General features: G+C 46.8%; 2 non-coding genes across 2 annotated transcripts; one reads left to right on the top strand and one right to left on the bottom strand.

The window, feature by feature from the left end:
- The first annotated feature begins 7,904 nt into the window (after positions 1-7,904).
- Trnaw-cca lies at positions 7,905-7,976 on the top strand. The gene has a single exon. It is a non-coding gene; the product is annotated as a tRNA-Trp (tRNA).
- A 1,659-nt stretch (positions 7,977-9,635) lies between these two features.
- Positions 9,636-9,707, bottom strand: Trnaw-cca. Its single transcript has one exon. It is a non-coding gene; the product is annotated as a tRNA-Trp (tRNA).
- Positions 9,708-17,525: the final 7,818 nt, after the last annotated feature.

The following is a 17,525-nucleotide window of genomic DNA, read 5'->3' on the forward strand; positions in this document are numbered from 1 at the left end:
ATAGGAACCAATGAGTAAAAGTTTGGTTGCATTTTGGCCAGACTTAATATAAACCCAGGACCACGAAATTTCTCGTGGAGGTTGAGGGCAGCGTATTAAAACGTGACGATAAAGTGCAAAGCGATTGAGTGATTAGTTTTCTTTGTATAAAAAAAGATCGTTTTGGTCCATTGAGTTACGGGCGCCGGCGCAACGGCGGCCGATAGATGGCGTAAGTAGTGGCGGCGCTCGCCTGTCCGAGAATCCTGGGGTTGCTTCACATAGTATGATCGCTCTAAGAAAGAAAGAAAGAGGGTATACCTTCGGCACGCCGACCCTTCTTTCGCGAGACATTTGTCTGGCATTGGAGTCCTTGGGCTTATGACTTTCTCCCCAAAACCGACGTCGTGTCGGCAATTTCACAAATGTTCCAAAAGAAAAAAAAAAAAAAAAAAAACAGAATGGCTGAAACAACTTCAGTACGAGATCACGACAGGAATATAACACGGGCATGCACGTCACCCTTCGTCTTACGAGAAAACGAGGCGCTTCAGAAAGTCCACGCATCGCCTACCACCAGGACACTTCTCGAGAAAGAACAAGCATGCTTTCGGACGACACTATAAAAAAATAAGATATTATACGTATAAAACACAAGATCCTCGAGGGAGCTCGAGCTAACTGCATGCAACGTAGCAAAATTTAAAAAAAAAAAAAAAAAAAAAAAAAAACGGGGCGTTTCTTTGTGCGTAAGTGCAAAGTCGTCGCAGACGAGCGACCACGCGTCTTCAATGGTCGGCAACAGCTTCCGTCGGTTCGACGGCCACTGCTGGAGGACGCGAGCATTTTCGTCAAGGCTGGTCCCCACATTTGCGTTTGAAAGTGACCGACTGCGTCACGACGGCTCGTGACTGTCTACTACGAGAGAACGCTACAAAGAACCTAAATTATAGAGAGTTTCCAACTACTCGATCGAGGTCAGGTGGTTTGCGGGCCACGTTTGCAGTAAGATCTGCGCATGCGCACTTGCTACCAAATCTTCGTAGGAGGCGTCCGCGATTAAGTTGCGAACGCTCCCCATGGTTTCAGATGGACCCTCTCTTCAGTCAATAAACCTTTTTCCTTATAACATTTTTTTTCCAGGGAGCATTTAAAACTCACGGTAGAAAATAACGATCCGTAAAGAGAGTAGCAAATATGCGCAGATCGGAGGTGTTCTAGGGCTGCCCGATAGATGGCGCCAGCGTGCTCACTCGTCGCATGTGGTTACAATGAGGCGTAGTTGGTCACAGTCACACGCGAACGCGTGAACCAGCCTTCAGAGTTGCGTCGCTCGTCCGCGACAAAGATGCAGCGACGCAAGATGAAGAAGAAACAGTGTTGTATGTGTTACCGTAAAGAAGAAAAAAAAGTAACGAAATACGTTACAGGTTACTCGTAAATAAAGGAAGGCGTCACCGACCTACGTAAATTGAAAACAGGGGAAACGCGTTACCGTTACAGATAGGTAACGCTCATTATAATTCCGTTACTTTTTATTTATTAATTAAAACGTTTTACTCTGTTGACGTTAGAGATATCCATGTACACCGGTGCAGAAAAGTGTAGGTCGGCGTGCTTCGGGTTCTCTCTCATTACACGTACCGGAAGTACACTGCCCTATACTTTTCTGCACCAGTGCAGGAGGTGCAGGTAATCGAATGTCCACGCAGAAACTTAACATTATTACCCTATCTTTTTTTTTTTTTTTTGATGATTCTACCCGAATACTCACGAGAAGAAAAACTCAAAAAACACTAGAATCGATATAACTTGGCGCCTAGACACACACGCACACATACACAAACACACACGCACACAATATTTAAGTTCATTTTCTTATTATTTTGGGAAGAAAAATGTAACGAGTAACGTAACTGCGTTACATGATACTTGAAATAAGTCACGTGTCACCGGTCACGCCGGCAATCGTAGCGCGTTGCCGCCAACACTTAGAAGTCACGAGGCTCGAGCGACTCGTGGCATCGGCGGAGTCTCTGCGGCGGGCAGTCCGTCTAATCTGCCTGAAGGGACAGCCTTTATCCAGTGCCAGCGGTCGGATTCTTGGCAAGGCTCATTCCGGAAGTGTCGTGACATGTCCCGAGAAGACGCTTCTTGTTTTCGTCTGGGCGGCCGCAGATTAGTGGGGCTCGGCGACGGCGGGCCGAAGTGCGTTCCTTGTACCTCGGCCGTGACGTCCGTGCAGTTTGCCCGCGGGAAGTGTAATGCCGCTGTAGCAACAGCACCCTCCCTCCTCTGCGCTTCAGTACGCCACAAACACGTCAAAGACTCGGGATTAGCTCGGATTGAGCTGAGCGTTGATACTCGTCGTCGGACAGAAGGAGCATATTTATTGTCCTACTTTATTTTGTTTCGTTTTATGTCCTTTCGGACAAGGTCCGAAGGAGGGCCAGTGGCAAAGGCTAAGTTTGACGAGGCAACTCTTGTCCCTCAAGCAGCAAACAAACTTACAAGATCATCGCAAGTACAGGGTGTCACAAAAGAAAATGTACACGGTCTTTTTTACCGCAAAAATAAACTAGGCATCTCCGAACGCTCATTCTCCGCCCAAAGGTAGAGCTAGAGGTCACAACCAGATGCCAAAGTTTCAGCCCGATCCGATAACTTAATCAAAAGTTACTGGTGATTTTCTGAAAATTTCACTGGGAAAATGGAGCTCATTTTCGCCCATTTTCGGTTTCTGGTGCCATAAAGCCCCATGTGTTCGAAAATTCCGTCGGCCGCCATTTTCCCATTGAAAGTTTCAGAAAATCAGTTATAACTTTTGGTTAAGTTATCGGATCGGGCTGAAACTTTGGGATCTGGTTGTGACCTCTAGCTCTACCTTTGGGCGGAGAATGAGCGTTCGGCGATGCCTAGTTTATTTTTGCGGTAAAAAAGACCGTGTAAATTTTCTTTTGTGACACCCTGTATACAAATTCGTATTGACGCATTTGACGCAGTACTGTACAAGTAACAATGCATAATAAAAATGCAACAGCCTGTTGGTCGTATTACACACCTACATTTATACATTAATACTTTATGTTAGAAAATGTTTCAAACTGCTTGTCCCGTTTGCACGAAAAAAGAAGAAAAACACAAATGACGCAGCCTAATACGGTTCCTGAAGCGAGGTGTGCACTTATGCTCTCAATGTCTATATAGTATTGGCAGTAGCGGCATTATACAGGCACCCTTCCCTGTAATGCCTGTAATTTTCCACTTCGAAACAACGTGTACAGCCTCCAGTTTCTCCGCTACATATACCAGTTACGATCACTCTACCTCGCTCACCAACTCAACTTGCAAGTACCATATTTGTGACCTCAACATTCATTCGTATAACTGGAATCGGGGATAGAAGGGCACGTATACTGCTAGACTAGACGGCACAACAACGAGACGAAGAAGCGCGCTGACCAGCGATGACGTCCCTGAAGCACAAGAAGAGCGCATCGTGGTCGGCCGGTCGATATTGCGCGTCTCCCGGGCTCGTCCCCCTCTCTCCGACAGAGCCCCTCCAAGAGCACCCGCGGCCTGGCTAGAGTGACCAGCCAGCCGTGCTGACGGCGGCCGCTGGAAAGAGGAGATAGCCGACGAAGCCAAACTCTATATAGGGCTTCCCACTATTGCCTCGTGAGATGTCCGCTCGAGCGTCCCTCCCTGCTGCCAACAGAAAGAAAGCGGGTGAAATTTCAAGACGCATTTTTCATGCCTTTACTTAGGGGCAGGGGCACGCCATATGTACAGCCGTAACTCGTCAATTTGTCTATAGCTTGAATAGTGTAGACTAGGCCATGGAGTGAGTGAAGCAGAAATAAAAAAAACAAGAAGCAAAGAATGGTTAAGAGATGTTTTGGAAAGTTATGCTCGGTCTTCAGTAGGCTATCGTAGTGGATCGCGAAGAGGGTCATTCGAATATTTCGCTTCCCACATCCAGTTAGCGTAGAGACAAAAAAAAAAAAAAAAAATTTGGATGTTTAAGATTACCCATTCGTCTGTAGCTTTTCTTGATAAATATTTACGCATTGTGATTGAGATATGAATCCAAACACAGATTAAAGCTCTTTATAGTAAATAAACGTTCGTCTTCGTGCGGTCTACTCTACACCAGGCAACACGCTGCACTATATGGAACAATATAATTTCGTCAGTAGCGCAAGTATACGGAGATCGCAAAGTTGATAAAATAAAATAAATTAAAATAAATCCTTAATTATTGACACTGAAGTATATATGTTCTCCCCAGTCGGACATTTCCGTCATAGGGATGTACAGTTTTGGGTCATTGACATCGATGGTGCACTTGTCCCAACGTATACAAAGAGGGCGTCTGTGTCGGAGGCGGAGATTCCGCCGTACCCACTCTTTCTCGCGTGTGCTGAAACGTGGTGGCGCCAGTGTGCAAATAGCTCCCAACCACTTACGCTTCTAAAATATAGACGGCGGGTTTCGCTGTATTTTCAGAATCAAATATACATACTATCTTCTGGAAATGGCCACTTATGACACTGTCAGCCTTAATTCCCTCCTACGGAAAAAAAAATGGTGAATAAAAGATTACGAAATATGCGTGAACTGGAAATGGGCCGGGGCTACCCAATAGATGACACCACTGAGTTTGTGCCGGGTCCGAACGTGTCGTCTTCGTGTCGATTTGGAAGTTCCGTGGTGAGATGTCTTTTGTCCGGTGTGCTATTCTCGACTTAAGCGGTCTGCCTTTAATCCCTATTTCCTTCCTCGTTCCTGTTTCACATTTTCGCCGTTAGGCTGCGCCAGTGTTCGCTGCACACATGGATAGATACCCGTCTCTCTCTCGCGTCTTTTGGCACTCGTCGAGGTCGCCTCCTCGGGAGCTGCGATTCGCGAATGACGTATTTACGTCTGGGGCACCACGCTGATTGATTCATTGGGAGCAGTTTACTGCATCTCATTCGACACATCACATATCCGGTACTTGGCGCGCTGCATTGCACCTCATCTGCATGTTTTCAGGCCGGTTTAAAACTAGTGTGATCATCGGTTTAAAACTAGCCTTCACAGCGTATCGAGCAGTTCAAGCTTAGCATGAATATACCACAGAAAGCCGTCACGGACAGGAGTATTTATGTTCCCAAGTAATCTCTGATCCAGAAACATTGTCTCGACGTGCTTCCATTCACACGGTTCGTGCTCTGAATCGCGCTCTCTATAGTGTTTCGCAGTTTCCATATTTCTTAGCATACTCCAATTACAGCACAACGGCTGTTTTTTTTTTGTTTTTTTTTTGTTTTTTTTATTGCACATGCAAGCACAGTTTCATTGTATATATACTTGGCTCTTAAAAAAAAAAAAAAAAAAAAAAAGCGGCGGTATTGTTTGGGAGCAGTCAGACGGCGTGGTGTCGCCGGTACGTCAGACAGAAGAAAGGAAGACCCTGTGTAGGTATCTTTTTGGGGGGAGCCTTCTATTTATAGCGTGTCGGCGGCGGGCAACACAGGCCGGCACGTCGCCAGGCCCTCTATTTATACGCGAGGGCGGGACGGCATGCGCTGGAGGAACGAACGCGCCAACGTGAACGTCCCGCCGGCGCCTTGTCGCACCTCCGCCGCCATCTACACCCCGTCGCTATTTGGTGGGAGGTCACGCGTTTATCCACTTATTTCCTTTTCTTTCGTTCCTCTTTTAAATTGCGGAAGTCACGTCGGGATTAGGTGTGGTAACATATGAATCTCACCAACTTCTTTGTCGAGCCTGAGGTTCGACATCGAAACTTGAGATCGGATATGCTTCGTCGAAGTTTTAGCGAAATTCGACAAAGTTCGGCTTTTGAACAGCGTTGCCCGACTGCTACGAAAGAGGTCTAAATTTCGCTAAAGCCCTAATTTATACAGATACTCTTGTTTACGTCGTCTCCAAGCGTCTCCGCTCCTCCGCAACGACGCGCGCATGCGGACGTGCACCCAACCTGCGCAGGAAGTGTCCGCCATTGAATTCCATGAACTCTTCGCGGCTTTGAGTTGCTCGCTCTCTCAAATCTGGTCTCTCTAACTAGAATCCTGCATATATGCCGTCATGGACAGCGGCGGTTACTCTTCAAAACACGTGTCACGACCATGAAGCGCGCTTCAGAGAATGGCGCTACTGCCGGCGCTGTTAATGGTGCTTCCTTGCACACTCAAAAGGTCACACCCTTTTGAGTGTAATTTGAACATTGGGTGTAAATTAGCTTGACCCAAAACTATACTTCGTTTAGCTTCGGTCTGAGCGCGGCCAATGTTATGAGCCGAAGGGCCTATCAAACAGCGAAAGAGGCACAACGTCACGGCGTGCTCTCTGCAGTTGGTGGGACCAGCCGGTATTCGCCGTCTCTCTCAGTGCGTCCTCTTCCGCCGGCCAGTCCTATCAAGCGCAGAGAGCACGCCATGATGCTGAGCTTTTGCGCTGTTTGATTGGCCCTTTGGCTCATAACATCTGCCGCGCTCGGACTGAAGCTGAAACAAAGTATAGTCCAAAGGCGTGCGGGCGATCAAAGCGAGGCTTCAGAGATACCTTTCGCCGCCCTTCCATCAGTCCACGCAATAGTTCACAGGCACCGCAGGCACCAAGCACCGTACACGCACAAGACACGACAAATACAAACGCCACGAAGCACGCATGAGACCACTATCATGCCTCGTTGAACGCTATACCGCTTTAAATATGCATTATTACGAGTGTAGAGTTAAGGAGCTCGTGTCGTAGATACGCCGGCCTCGGTGGCGTCACAGAAAAGCCGGCGTCGGTGGCGTGACGCGAATCCTGATTGGTCGATAGGGTCATGACGTCACAACCACGTGACCTCGCGCGGTAATTTCAAACAAGCCACAACGCTAACGTTAAAACGTGACGTCACGCGTGGAATGAAACTGATTAAAACACATGACATGTAATGCGAATTAAAGGTTGCCGCACGTCTCAAATTATTTCACTTTGTAAAGTAATTAATTAGCCGTAAAGAAACATTTGAAGAATTTCAGGCGGGATTCGAACCACGACCCTCCGGTTGCTAGCCTCCAGACACGCTGCAGACCAGGCCCACGCAAAGCTTTTTCTTTTCTTTTTTATTTTAAGGTTACGCGAGGCACGCTCACGGGGCGAATAAGCAGGCTTTGCGAACGGGGCCCGATAACAAGCTAACGCGTCCTCCGAGTTTCGTCGCTTCGTTTGCAGCACTGCACCACAGCAACCTTCTCAATTTTTTTTTCAATCCCCTATTACACTCTGCTACAAATAAAGGGTGTTCCATGTAAGAACAGCATACTGTACAATTATAAGGGGATGCTGAAAGGGTGTATATAGCCATGGGTGTAAATTTCAGGATTTACCCTTTTTTAGGCCCACAAAGGTGTAACAATTTGTTATACACAGTTTCACTTGATGTCCCGAATGCCGGACCGCAGCCGACGCTATAGACACCGATGGAGCCAATCAAGCAGCGTCAAAAATGCATCGTCACGGCGCTCGTCGTCTTTGTGCGTTTGCTGTGACCGGCTAAACCAATCACGCATAGAAGAAAAAAAAAAGTAAGATTACAACGCGATTATTCTGCATGATTAATATAGACCTCTGCATCGCTTATCACCCGGGCGAAAAATGCTGAGTCACTGAGCCGTGGACGCATGCGCAGGGTCTGATACACCGCACAGCAGAGCAACAGCGCTTTCTCAGAAGGTGTTGCACAGCCCAGCAGACAAAGATGGCAGCGCGCAAAAAGCGATTTTTCGTCGGTCGCGGTCGGTAGTGTGATACGCAGGTATAATGGGATCTTCAACATTGAGGCACATATAGATATCTCCCCTTACGGCGGTTAAGTAATCTAGGGTCCTCACCATGCAGTGACAGGCTCTGCGCGTATCGCCAATGGCTCGGTGGCGCAACGGTAGCGCGTCTGACTCCAGATCAGAAGGTTGCGTGTTCGAATCACGTCCGGGTCAGATTTTCTTTTTTTGACTAGGTAATTTTTGCTTTTAGCAAAGCTCAAGTTTCTGAGGCGGGAAAGCGAAACCGCGGTGAGTGCAGGGATTCTGAAGTCGGTGACTGGGAGCTACTCCCACCTCTTTCCACTTTAACAGAGCGAACGCTGGAAAGAAGGTCGCCTCCTCTCCAGCGTTTGCTCTGCGAAGGAAATTGGAAACGGCGCGCAAAAAGACCAAGACAACGAGAGAAGTGCACAGGACAAGCGCTGACTATCAACTGAAGTTTGTCTTCGTCTTTTTGCGCGCTGTTTCCAATTTCCTAAGTCATGAACCAACTCGCTTGCATCGCCACCTTAATTTGCTCTGCTAAAGTGGAAAGAGGTGGGTAGCGCGCCGATTGGACTTCCGCGACAAAAGCGCGCCGTCGTCACGCACAAATTCTTCAAACTATTGAATACGTGGTCAGTGGCGTCGTGGTGGCGTTGAAGACTCTGTTGGATTATTTGGCAGTTCATACATTTGAAAGTCTTTGTTGTTGTTGTTTTCTGCTTTTTTTCAGCAAGCTCTTTTTTTAATGTAATTATTCCTAAAATAATTCGAGCTGCAACAAAGTCTACTTTGAGTTACGAACGAGGCAGCGTGTAGTAACTGATTTAAAAAAAAAAAAAAAAAAAAAAAAAAAAAACTATGCATCGATATTGTATTGTACACAGAAAACCTCATAAAATATTTCAAACATAATATTAATATTGACGAAGAGCCTGTATGCCAGACTCTTCGTTTATTCTCCGAATTATACCTTCAACACTACTGCTATTTCCTCTGCTAATGGTAGTATGTTTAAATGTATTACTTGCGAGAAAGAAAAAAGAAAGAAGGAAGGTAATTCGATTTTGAAAGAACTGGCTATCGTTCTCTCGGTAAAAAAAAGTAGTACACTAAACGTATATTGATTTCGCACTTTCATGAAACAAAAAGAGGTATGCTAAACTCCGTTTCAATGTCATAACTTCGTTAGCGACGAAGGTTACGACTTACATTCCCAGCGGGCCAACCAGAGCATCGGAGAGCGGCACGTTGCACAGCGCACCGTCGGCGTAAGCTCCTCTTCTGGAGAGACGTTACATGATTGGCACAGTCCCCGGGCCCCTGACGTGGCTTGGATTGAATTGGAATGGATTTTCAGGCTTTTCTCTTGGCATCGGACGTCCACGATGAATACATTCTAGATCTAGCCAGTTGCCAGGCCGGTGGATGATTGGATAGTTGTCAACTGCTGTACTTACAACACAGTGGTCAAATTTTCTCGGCAGCAGCAACGGATCGCGTAGCACGTTGATGAAAAAGAATTATATGGAATATTCACTGGCGGCCCTAGTTGTGTGTGCGCAACTGCTAAACACGTACTGACGGCGAGCTTCCAGAGTTCTTTTGCAACGTGCATTCCGCACCATCAAGATTGCCGGTATTAGCAGCATATTAATGTGAGCTCGTTCTCAGCATGGACTTTAAACATCACCCTTAAATATGGCGTCCAGTGAATGGCAAAACTATAATAAAAGACTACTTAAGTATGCTAGAAAGAACTACACCTTTTTTGCAATTCTTGTGTCGCAAAAGTGCGAAATTACCATGCTTTTAATCGACTGTCTCAATTCAAAAGCAGAAAAAAAAATCTGACCCGGACGTGATTCGAACACGCAACCTTCTGATCTGGAGTCAGACGCGCTACCGTTGCGCCACCGAGTCGTTGGCGGAGGCGCGCCTCGCACACAGACCTCCGAGCGCAAGTAAAGTGTTTTTGGTTGGTTTTTGGTTTTTTTTTCGTTTTTTGATGGAATACCTCTCACTTCCTGTTTCAACGCATCCTCCTGGTTTTCTAACATCTCCCCTCCACGATATTAATGCGATGCAAAATCATCGGCAAAACCGGTAAGACTAAGTCTACCCTACTAATGGCATTATTGACCGTTGTGTTCCTGGTTTTGAGTCTAGGAGAACTCGTCACAATCCAACTCGTCGCAGCAAACTCGTCATAGGTAAACTCGCCAAATAGGGCAAGTCGTCTTAGGGCATCTCGTACACGGGGAAGTCGTAACAGAGGGCAACTGCGCACTTGTCGATTTCGTCACAATTTACATTTTTCTCCGATCTTGCGTTTGGAATTCGGCTTCTATAACTGATGACAAATAGTAACTTACAACTAAAAAATAAAAGCACGTCATGGTCTTGTATAGATTTTTCTCAAAAAGAGCTTCTGCTGCCATCTCGAAGAGTTTGTGCTTATGGCACGTGCTTTCCGAAGCGACAAACACGCACGTGCTGGGCTGTAAATATCGCACGCTGGGCCGTACCTGAGAATGGTGTATTATCGGGAACAAGTAAAGAACGCACACGTTAGCTTCCGTCGTGCTATCAAGCACGACGTTGAGCGTGCGAGCTCGTGCTATCAAGGGAAGCAAACTCATTAGCCCATGACCGACTGTAACAACCACTCTGAAACATGAAAATATTGGGTCTAGGAGAACTGATCACAAGCCAACTCATCATAAGTAAACTCATCAAGTAGGGCAAGTCGTCATAGTGCATCTGAGGGTGATGGCTTTGGCCTTTGCAATGCGTGCTTTCTATCTCTACAGACCCAGTACACAGCGTCGGGGTCTTTTCGGCTAAGCGTATAAGAATACCCTTCACACAGCATGGGAGCGTCACGCTGGGTTTTAATTCGGTCCATCATACGAAATGCGGTCGTGCTCTCTGAAGGTCCGCACATCCAGGCGGCGCCAGCAGGGTGAGAGCGCACGGTTATACCCTGTCTCGTAACTTGGCAAACGGCGGACGATAAGCCCCACATTCTGTGCCGAAGGCTTCGAAATGCGCGACGTTTACGAGTGCAACGCACGCATGTTGAAGCATGACGTAGCGAAAAGCCTTCGGAGTTGAGGCGCGCTCCGGTGATACGCAGTCGTTCCGATTGGCCCGCCAGAGCCGTAGCTTCCGCTCTACTGGTACGTTACGCGATCAGGGCTTCCTGGGATACCCAGTATTTCTTGCTTCATACACTAGGCTCAGCGGCGCCACCGGAGTAATAGCTCATGTTTGAACAATGCAGCCGCCACTCTCAGGGGTACCCAATATTCCTTGCTTCAGTCCCTAGATGGCGCCAAACCAAACAGCATTGCAGGTTGCCTATATATACGTATTCGTATACCCCTTTGGAGTAGATATAGAGAAGAGAGAAGACGCCCCCAAAGACGAAACCTAGCTGCTACACTTCCTAGCATCCTGGTGCGGAGGTCTGTATACCGCACCCCTGTTTTGTCATTGCACAATAAGTTTCGACCTAGCAAAGCTTCCGAAAAGAGTTTAATAACAAAGGGACGTCGTAAGTAAAGAAAACACCTAAAAGCCGATTACAACCGCCCCCTGCAAACAAGCAAACGGAGAGGCCAAGTTTGAAACTGCGACAAGTTCGATGCGACCACTTCCCCAAATAAAGTCCCCCCCCCCTTCCCCTCCCCCCTCTAAAAAAAAGTCTGTGACGAACTTTCCAAGAACGAGAAGGTCACTGCGACCAGTTTCCCTACTATGAGTTGACCTAGAACGAGATGCCCTCTTTGACCAGTTCACCTATGACCAGTTTCCCTATGACGACTTGGCTGTGACGAGTGGGCCTGTTCTCGTGTTCTTGCGCGTATGGTGTTCATTTTGTAACCTTATATGTGCAAATTGGAGCTGAAGTTGTAATAGAATTTTTTTCGAAAGTCACGTGCTGATTGTTAGACGGTCTGAAACACTGCATGATGGAGGAAAAAGCGACACCACAGAATGTGAGATTTCGAAATTACATAAGTCAGAAATTAAGTGCCACTAGAACGGTTTCAAAGGTCCCAACATTGGCGGTGCCTTTTGTGTCTGCCATTGTACAGGGACTCCACAGCTTCCAACAGAGGGCACACATCCTGAAGGGGTCTATTCCTTTTGTTATGCTCCTGAATTTTAGAAATGATGACCTCGCGCAATTTTCTAATCATATTTTGTAGGTTACAGGTTTGGTGAAATTGCATTGGTTCCTTTCAACCTCTCCTGTAATGACATTAAAAAAGAGAGACAATATTGATAAAAAAAAAAAAAAAACCGGCTTCAGAGACAGAAGGATGTTGTTGTCTTGCGATTCATTCTTTGGCATTCCTATTGGTTGATGCTGCAACCTCATGGGCCTCGGAGCGATGATGAGGTGGACGAGACTCGCCATGCACCGTGGGGTTTCTTGAATTGTCAGTAACTATACAGGGTGCTTGATTTTTTAATTCAGACAAATTTATAACAGAAGAGGAAACAAAATCCATGAAAGGTACGTGAATGCGGTCTGTGCAGGAGAGTTCTACGGCCGGGGGAACATGTAATATAAGGGGCTAATCCTCGCGATAGGTAGGATAATGAGCTGGTATCTCTTCATTTACTTCTTAATTGGTGAAAATGAACATATATGGTTCCAATTGGAAACTTGATGAGCGTCATCGAAAACCACTAAGATCAGTCAAATTTTAGAAAGACTCGAAGCACGTGGGAAGCGAGGGAGGGGAGAGGGGGGGGGGGGGGGGGGGGGGGGACAGAAATTATTTGTGCAACAGACGCAAAGCTAGCGGTAGGCAGTGTTGAAGGCGTGACCGAAAAAGAAAGGAACGAAATACGTTATTCGTTACTTTCAAACAAAAGGAATGCGTTACCCAACTACGTTACTTGAAAATAAAAGTATCGTGTTACCGTCACCACATACTGAAGAAAAAGAAAAACAAAGAAGTAACGCACGTTACTTTTCCGTTACTTTTTTAATTTATGAATGAAATATTTTACTGGTTTGACGCCAAGGGTATGCTTAACCGCAACATTTCAAGGAACATTATGTCCAAACAGAAAGTTAACATAATTGCTTTATATTTTCTATGGTTCCACCTAAATACTCACGAGGAAAAACGCGAAGAAAAACGCAAGATTTCATATAACTTGGCGCCTAAAACACAAAAAATGTGGGAGAACTTTGTTTCTTTTTTCTTCTTATATAGATTGTGGGAAAAGTATTGTAGCGAGTAACTTAACTTCGTTGCCCGTTACTGAAATAGGTAACGTAAGTACGTTTACCCATTGCTGTTTTGAAAACATAACGAGTACGTCACCACGTTACCGAAAAAAAGTAACGCGTTACTGGTAACGCCGTTCCTCGTAACGCATTACCGCCAACACTCGCGGTGGGAAAACGCGAATGACTACTATAAAATATTAACATCCGCGTTTCCCCGCTGCTATAGACCAACACGCGGCCCTGACGTCACGCAGCTGCGGTGGCGCTGTCGACGGCACTACGCGTGCGCAGACGCTTCACTCCTCCCGAATTCGGTTTGTGCGCACGCGCAGTGCCCACACCTGGTGTGGGCAAACGCGGGCTTGTTTGTAAACAGCGTGTCGGTCTATAGCTTCGCGCCTGTTGTGCGAGTGGTAACTTTGGTGGGGCCCCTCGTTTCCCACGTGCCTCAAGACGTTCTAAAATTTGACTCATTTTAGCGTTTTTCGATGACGCTCAGCAAGTTCCTGATTGGAACCATAAGTTTACTTCACTGATAAAGAAGTTAATTAAATTATATTGGTGAATTATCCGACTCGTCGCGAGAATTAGCCCCTTATATTACGTTCCCCTGGCCGTATAACTCTCCTGCACATACCGTGTACCTTTCACGGACTTCTGGTAATGGAACTGTTCGAATTAAGAATCAAACACCCCCGTATACCGTTTTTTTTTTTTTTGTTTTTTTTTTGTTTTTTACGTCGCCCTTTTTTTTGAGTAATTGTGTTGTTGTTTTTAGTGAGTCGCTAATAACAAAAGTGGCTGAACTAGAAGCTTCTGTTCGACACTTAATGCCACTTTTAATGAATGACCATTAATTATCTTCCTCGTTGCGACGAGAGCAGCAGCGAATAACATGACTGACGATGCGATCAAGCAAAAGCCCCGTGTCGATCAGAACCACCGAAACGGTGGCCCTACGATGGTCCATTCGACAGCCCGCCCTCTGTCGGCCTCGAACCCAAACAAAGAAGGGGATCGAGAGAGAGAGAGAGGGTCATTTATTGAGGTGAAGCCGGACGGCTGCAATAGCATCAGACCACGCCCACCGAACGACCTCAGTGCCGTCTGTCCGCTTCCCAGGGCGTTTGTAAGGACACTAACCACTGGCGGGGCATTCCCAACGAGGACGCTGCGATTGCAGCAGCTGTATACGGTCGGAAAACGGCGAAGAGGGACGGCGCCCTCCCGTCGTGTTCGCTCGCTATCAGAGGCTCCTATCAGCGTTGATTGTTCCGTCCTGCAGCGATGTCCCGTATCATTTTGCTCTCTTCTTCGTGTCTGTGGGTGATTAGATGACGCCAGTGTTGTATCGTGTTGCGGTATACGCGGTAAGCCTCGCATAGTTGCCACGCGACTCTGCGGCGTATGCGGAGGTGCAGACAGAACTTGTGATGGTGAATACAACAACACATCTCTTCCTGTATATTGACCATATAGTCGGCTTCTGTGCGCTGCCATCTTCGTCTATTGGGCTGTTAAACGCGCTCTGTCAGTTTGCAGCAACTCTTTTACTGTCGAATGTCACATGCCGCGCATGCGTCCACTGGCGAGTGACTCGGCATTTTTCGTCTGAGTGGTGAGCGATGGAAAGGTGGGACAGCTTAACAAACGCAAAACGCGGCGAGTCTCAAGAATCTTATTGTTGCTTCGCAACCAATGAGGTTGCCGCATCGTGCGACAAGAACGCCAAATGACGAATCAGCGAGTAAGACGCCGCGCCCTGCCTTTCCCAACCTGTCAATAAGTACGCGGTGTACCCCCCCCCCCCCCCCCCCCCCCACGCACACACACACAAAAAGAAGGTAGTCCGAACCACATGCCGAAGCTTAGAACTAACCGTTATTCTATTCAAAAGTTGTAGGCGATTGTCTGAAATTTTCAATTTCAAACAATCGTTACGTGCAGCTGAATGGCGCCAGTAACCAGAACCGGGCAAAAACGGACCCCATTCTCCGGCTGAAATTTTGAGAAAATCACCTACAACTTTTGACTAAGATATAAAGGTAAGTTTTGAAACTTTGCCATCTGGTTCGGACCGCTAGGGCTACATTTGGGGGGAGGATGAGCATTCCAAAATGCTTAATTCATGATTACGAAAAAAACAAAAAAAATTGTAGATTTTTTTTGCATTGCTGCCCGACCGAAAACTCGACCTGATCAAACTGTTGCCTCTGGCTCCTTCATGCTGGGCGCCAAAACGTGAACTCACAATAGTTCCGCGCGCTTTCGCAGCGGAATTTTACGACTGCGTGGCGGCTAACCAACGAAAGCTCGACGCTAATCTGATATTGGGCTGATGCATTACAAACTTTCGCCTTGTTCCGGACGTTGGCGCAATGCATGCCGCATAGGCTTAATACACAACGCCGTTCGCTGGTGTAGCTAGCATGGGCACAATGAGCTCAGCGAAGTCTGAAATCGGCGCCGAGAAGAAAACGCTCCGAATGGATGTCCTATGCGAACGCGAATGTAAGAGTTGTCGTGTCTTGACTGAGGTCATTGACCCTCTCGTGGGCGCAGTTGTTTTCTTGCGGTCACAAACTAAACTATTATATTATGGAAAACAAAACAAAGGCGGTGAATCGAATGTCCTAAAACATTACGAAAGAGTGAGTCAATCGCCGAGAAACTATTACCTACCATCCGGTGCGTGTGTACTGATTCAGAATCGCGTATAAATCGTGTGGCAGGTTTTATCTGATCAATACAAGGACCTTTTATGGCCTATTATCGTTCCGTTCATAAAAACTGTGGCCTTTTTTTTTTTTCTTTTCCTGCGGAGAACGCGCGTCTCATGTGTGAAGTAAATGTCACTAAATGAGAGTGTAAGTACAGCCGCCGGGAACGTCGCTTTCCTAGGCATTGTGCCCCAAATATCTGACTGAACATTAAAAGGGGGGTGGGGTTGTACAATTTAGACAAGAAAGAAAACCTCGGATCTGGTGTATACGAGGAATATTTAATAAAACTAAACCTAGCCACATATTCCTGCAACTTTTTTTTTGCCCTCAATTAATCAAAGCTTATGACCCTGAATTTGGAGTGAATGGACAGCTAAAAATGACCTTTGCTGTTCAGACCGAAGCAATCACAATGACACGCTCGCCCAAAAAAAAAAAAAAAAAAAAAAAGACACCCCGGTCAAAAGAACACAACACACAAAAGAGAAGCGAGCACGGAGCGGACGGACATCAATGCGAATTCAACGAAAAATCCATAACTCCCCGACCCGCGACAACCTCTCTGCCAATCAGCCGCCGACGGGGGCTCTCTGAAGAGTGCTTGGACCTCCGTCCATAAATTCTGGCTCGTTTCTCACGCTCCATCGTCGTGTCCACGCCGCGTTCGAGCACAAAAGGCGGCCGGCACCAAAACGTCAGTTAGACCGGAAGTCCTAGCGGAAGGTCACGTGCTAGCGACAGCTTCCGGCAGTGTGTCCGTCATGGCTGCCAACCGCTAAGTCCCCCCCCCCCCCCCCCCCCCCCCCCTGTCCACCACCACTGACAATGGCCAAGCCAAGCCGAATTGGGAAGCCAAGTGCACGGTGTATAGTCAAGCCTATCGGGGTCAAGACAAAAGAAAGAAGGACCACGCGCGCTGCGTTCAAACTTTACACTCCGGCGAGCAGCTAAAGCAAACACGGAGCGGACTCTTGAGTCGAGAAGATGGTTTAAAATTGCAAAGCAGGGCACGCACGCGGGGGTCGGGGCCGGAGATCACGTCGAGGTTATTATCGTAAATTTGTCGGATCATATCCGCTTTCCAGCAGGGCACCCCAAATAAGACAAGCAAAAGAAGAACAGATTTGCATTCTCAAACATCGGAGTCTTCCCTGCTGAGCGTGGCATGTTTGTGTTTCGTCTTCTCCAAGGGGCGGCAAGGGAAGCGAGGATGTTCCCTTACCACCCTGCAGCCTCCCCGATTTGAGCTCGAATATGAATAAAAATGCCCTTGAACGCCGCGTTCCATGCGAAAACAGAAAAAAAAAAAAAAAAGAATCGCGAAATTACGATAGAAATATTCATACGACCAAGGACAAACAGCCAAAAAGCAGGGGAACCTCCCCAAGCGTTGTCTTGTTTTGTTCCTGTTCTAATTGCAGTTCAAACTTTAAGGTGGCCCTTTGAGCACCGCGTGTTGTATAGTGGTAAAGTACATGGAAAGGCATCGTCCAGAAAAAATGCAGGGTTGGGAGGTTCTTTCATTGCGTTAGAAATGTACATATTTCTTGTTATTTTTGTTGTGTTCTTGTGTTTCATTTGTATATATGCTGTGTGTTCGTTACAAGAGCTGCGCCGCTCTGAAACCTGTATGGGGTACGGGACCTGAGTCAGGTGTTTTAATACACCTTTTGTCCCTGCCACCCCAAAACAAAATGGCAAATAAATACAAATACAAATACAAATACATCTCAAAGGGTAAAAGACCACAAGGTACAGATA

Source organism: Ixodes scapularis, unplaced genomic scaffold (genome assembly GCF_016920785.2).
Source record: "Ixodes scapularis isolate PalLabHiFi unplaced genomic scaffold, ASM1692078v2 PGA_scaffold5__190_contigs__length_132052651, whole genome shotgun sequence".
NCBI lineage: Eukaryota > Metazoa > Arthropoda > Arachnida > Ixodida > Ixodidae > Ixodes > Ixodes scapularis.